This window comes from Mus caroli, unplaced genomic scaffold (assembly GCF_978045245.1).
Source record: "Mus caroli unplaced genomic scaffold, Mus_caroli_1 scaffold_33, whole genome shotgun sequence".
NCBI lineage: Eukaryota > Metazoa > Chordata > Mammalia > Rodentia > Muridae > Mus > Mus caroli.
In genome coordinates this window covers 437,512-442,659 of record NW_028227288.1, presented here as the reverse complement: position 1 = coordinate 442,659, position 5,148 = coordinate 437,512, and the positions used below count along the sequence as shown (strand labels likewise).

Sequence of the window (5,148 nt, the reverse complement as noted above, 5' to 3'; positions counted from 1 at the left end):
TCTGGGTCCTACAGTGTGAATTTTTAATTTTCCAAGTTTTTCAAGGTTTCTTGCCATATTCTGGTCCTACAGTGTGAATTTTTAATTTTCCACATTTTTCAGGGTTTCTCGCCATATTCTGGGTACTTCAGTGTGAGTTTTTAATTTTCCATGTTTTTCAGGGTTTCTCGCCATATTCATGGTCCTCCAGTGTGAGTTTTTAATTTTCCACATTTTTCAGGATTTCTCGCAATATCCCAGACCCTTGAGTGTGAGTTGTTATTTTTACATATTTTTCAGGATTTCTTTCCATATTCCAGGTCCTTCAGAGGGAGTTTTTAATTTTCCAATTTTTTCACGGTTTTTTCACCATATTCTGAGTCCTACAGTGTGAGTTTTAATTTTCCATGTTTTTCTGGGTTTCTCGCCATATTCTGGGTCCTACAGTGTGAATTTTTATTATCCACCTTTTTCAGGGTTTCTTGCCATATTCAGGGTCCTTTAGTTCGAGTTTTCAATTTTCCACATTTTTTAGGATTTCTAGCAATATTCCAGATCATTGAGTGTGAGTTGTTAATTTATCATATTTTTCAGGATTTCTTGCCATATTCCAGGTCCTACATTTTGAGTTTTTAATTTTCCACGTTTTTCTGTGTTTCTCTCATTATTCTGTGGGGCCTACAGTGTCAAATTTAATTTTTCCACGTGTTTAAGGGCGCCATATTCCAAGTCCTTCAGTGTGAGTTTTTTATTTTTCACTTTTTTCTGGGATTCTCGCCATATTCTGGGTCCTACAGTGTGAATTTTAATTTTCTACGATTTTGAGGATTTCTGGCCATATTCTAGGTCCTTCAGTGTGAATTTTTAATTTTCCACGATTTTAAGGGTTTCTGGCTATATTCCAGGTCCTTTAGTGTGAGTTTTTAATTTTCCACGTTTTTCAGGTTTTCTCGCCATATTCCAGGTCCTTCAGAGTGAGTTTTTAATTTTCCATGTTTTTCAGAGTTTCTCGCCATATTCTGGGTCCTACAGTGTGAATTTTTAATTTTCCATGTTTTTCAGGGTTTTTCACATTATTCTGGGTACTACACTGTGAATTTTTAATTTTTCACGTTTTTCAGGGTTTCTCACCATATTCCCGGTACTTCCTTGTGAGTTTTCAATTTTCCACATTTTTCAGGATTTCTCACACTATCCCTGATCCTTGCATGTGAGTTGTTAATTTTTCCTGCTTTTCAGGATTTCTTGCCATATTCTAGGTCCATCAGTGTGAGTTTTTAATTTTCCAAGTTTTTAAGGGTTTCTCACCATATTCCGGGTCCTTCAGTGTGAATTTTTAATTTTCCACCTTTTTCAGGGATTCATGCCATATTCTGTGTCCTTCAGTGTGAGTTTTTAATTTATCATGTTTTTCAGAGTTTTTTGCCATATTCCCAGTCCTTCAGTGTGATTTTTTAATTTTCCACATTTGTCAGGATTTCTCGCAATATTCCAGTTCCTTTACTGTGAGTTGTTAATTTTTCATGCTTTTCAGGATTTCTTGCCATATTCCAGGTCCTTCAGTGTGATTTTTTAATTTTCCACATTTGTCAGGATTTCTCGCAATATTCCAGTTCCTTTACTGTGAGTTGTTAATTTTTCATGCTTTTCAGGATTTCTCGCCATATTCTGGGTCCTTCAGTGTGAGTTTTTAATTTTCCACGTTTTTCAGGGTTTCTTGCAATTTCAAGATCCTTGAGTGTGAGTTGTTAATTTTCCGTGTATTTCAGGGTTTCTCCCCATATTCTGTGTCCTTCAGTGTGAGTTTTTAATTTTCCATGTTTTTCAAGGTTTCTCGGCATATTCCCGGTCCTTCAGTGTGAGTTTTTAATTTTCCACATTTGTCAGGATTTCTCGCAATATTCCAGATGCTTGAGTGTGAGTTGTTAATTTTTCATGCTTTTCAGGATGTCTTGCCATATTCCAGATCCTTCAGTGTGAGTTTTTAATTTTCCACATTTTTAGGTTTTCTCGCCATATTCCAGGTCCTTCAGAGTAATTTTTTAATTTTCCATGTTTTTCAGAGTTTCTCGCCATATTCTGGGTCCTACAGTGTGACTTTTAAATTTTACACCTTTTTCAGGGTTTCTCGCCATATTCTGGGTCCTTCAGTTTTTAACTTTCCACATTTTTCAGCATTTCTGCCATATTCCAGAACCTTGTGTGTGTGTTGTTAATTTTCCATTTTTTTCAGGGATTCTCGCAATATTCTAGGTACTTCAGTGTGTTTTTAATTTTCCATGTTTTTCGTGGGTTTCTTGCCATATTCTCGGTCCTTCAGTGGGAGTTTTTAATTTTCCACATTTTTCAGGATTTCTCACAATATTCCAGATCCTTGAGTGTGAGTATTTAATTTATCATATTTTTTTACGATTTCCTGCCATATTCCAGGTCCTACACTGTGAGTTTTTAATTTTCCAATTTTTTCAGTGTTTCCTGCATTATTCTGGGTCCTACAGTGTGAATTTTATTTTTCCATGTTTTTCAGGGTTTCTTGCCATATTCTGGGTCCTACAGTGTGATTTTTTCATTTTCCATGTTTTTCAGGGTTTCTCGCCATAGAGTACCTTGAGTGTGAGTTGTTAATTTTCCATGTTTTTCTAGTTTTCTTGCCAAAACCCATGTCCTTCAGTGTGAGTTTTTAATTTTCCACGTGTTCAGGTTTCTCACCTTATTCCAGGTCCTTCAGTGTGAATTTTTAATTTTCCATCTTTTTCTGGGTTTCTCACCATATTCTGTGTCCTTCAGTGTGAGGTTTTAATTTTCCATGTTTTTCAGGGTTTCTCGCCATATTCCCGGTTCTTCAGTGGGAGTTTTTAATTTTCCACATTTTTCAGGATTTCTCACAATCTTCCAGATCTTTGAGTGTGAGTTGTTAATTTTTCATGTTTTTCAGGATTTCTTGCCATATACCAGGTCTTTCAGTGTGAGTTTTTAATTTTCCACGTTTTTCAGAGTGTCTCGCCATATTCCGGATCCTTGAGTGTGAGTTGTTAATTTTCCATGTTTTTCTAGTTTTCTCGCCAAAACCCATTTCCTTCAGTGGGAGTTTTTAATTTTCCACGTTTTTCAGGATTTCTCGCAATATTCCAGATCCTTGAGTGTGAGTTGTTAATTTTTCTTGCATTTCAGGATTTCTTGCCATATTCCAGGTCCTTCAGTTCTGTGTTTTTAATTTTCCAAGTTTTTCAGGGTTTTTCGCATTATTCTGGGTCCTACAGTGTGAATTTTTAATTTTCCACGGTTTTCAGGGTTCTTTGCCATATTATGTGTCCTTCAGTGTGAGTTTTTAATTTTCCATGTTTTTCAGAGTTTCTCGACATATTCTGGGTCTTTCATTGTGAGTTTTTACTTTTCCACGTCTTTCAGGGTTTCTCACAATATACTGTGTCATTCAGTGTGAGTTATTCATTTTCCACTTTTTTGAAGGTTTCTCGCCATATTCCAGGTCCTTCACTGAGAGTTTTAATTTTCCATGTTATTCAGGGTTTCTCGCCATATTCTGGTTCCTACAGTGTGAATTTTTAATTTTGCACCTTTTTCAGGGTCCCCGCCTTATTCCCGGTCCTTCAGTGGAAGTTTTAATTTTCCACATTTTTGAGGATTTCTCGCAATATTCCAGATACATGTGTGTGAGTTGTAAATTTTTCATATTTTTTAGGATTTCTTGCCATATTCCAGGTCCTTCAGTGTGAGTTTTTAATTTTCCATTTTTCAGGGTTTCTCCCATTATTCTCCGTCCTACAATGTGAATTTTTAATTTTCCACTTTTTTCAGGGTTTCTCACCATGTTCTGGGTACTTCAGTGTGAGGTTTTAAATTTCCATGTTTTTCAGGGTTTCTCGCCATATTCCAGGTCCTTCAGTGTGAGTTTTTAATTTTCCATGTTTTTCTGGGTTTCTCGCCATATTCTGGGTCCTACAGTGAGACTTTTTAATTTTCCACCTTTTCAGGGTTTCTCGCCATATTCTGGGTCCTTAAGTGTGAGTTTTTATCTTTCCATGTTATCAGGGATTCTCGCCATATTCTGGGTCCTACAGTGTGAATTTTGAATTTTCCATATTTTCCAGAATTTCTCACCATTTTCTGGGTCCTAAAGTGTGAATTTTTAATTTTCGACCTTTTTCGGGGTTTCTTGCCATATTCTGGGTCCTTCAGTGTGAGTTTTTAAATTTCCATCTTTTTCAGGGTTTCTCGCCATATTCCAGGTCCTTCAGTGTGAGTTTTTAATTTCCATGCTTTTCTGGGTTTCTCGACATATTCTGGGACCTACAGTGTGACTTTTTAATTTTCCACCTTTTCAGGTTTTCTCGCCATATTCTGGATCCTTCAGTGTGAGTTTTTATCTTTCCATGTTATCATGGATTCTCGACATATTCTGGGTCCTTCAGTGTGAGTTTTTAATTTTCCACATTTTTCAGGGTTTCTCGCCATATTCCAGGTCCTTCAGTGAGACTTTTAATTTTCCATGTTTTTCACGTTTCTCCCCATATTCTGGGTCCTACAGTGTGAATTTTAAATTTTCGACCATTTTCAGGGTTTCTTGCCATATTCTGGGTCCTATAGTGTGAGTTTTTAATTTTCCATGTAATCAGGGATTCTCGCCATATTCTGGGTCCTTCAGTGTGAGTTTTTAATTTTCCACATTTCTCAGGGTTTCTTACACATTTCAGATCCTTGAGTTCGAGTTGTTAATTTTCCATGTTTTTCAGGGTTTCTCGCTCTATTCTGAGTACTTCAGTGTGAGTTTTTACTTTTCCATGTTTTTCAGGGGTTTTCGCCATATTCTCATTCCTTCAGTGGGAGTTTTTAATTTTCCACATTTTTCAGGATTTCTTGCAATATTCCAGGTCCTGGAGTGTGAGTTGTTAATTTATCATATTTTTAAAGGATTTTTTCCCATATTACATGTCCTAACCTGTGAGTTTTTAATTTTCCACGTTTTTCAGTGTTTCTCGAATTATTCTTGGTCCTACAGTGTAAATTTTTAATTTTCCAGGATATTGAGGGTTTCTGGCTATATTCCAGGTCCTTCAGTGTGAGTTTTTAATTTTCCACGTTTTTCAGGTTTTCTCACCTTATTCCAGGTCCTTCTGTGTGAGTTTTTAATTTTCCACGTTTTTTAGGTTT

The 5,148-nt window shown here is 36.2% G+C and overlaps 1 pseudogene; it reads right to left on the bottom strand.

The window, feature by feature from the left end:
• The window catches only part of LOC146999889 (28S ribosomal RNA), a 1,660-nt pseudogene extending 1,580 nt beyond the window's left edge, over positions 1-80 (bottom strand).
• Positions 81-5,148: the final 5,068 nt, after the last annotated feature.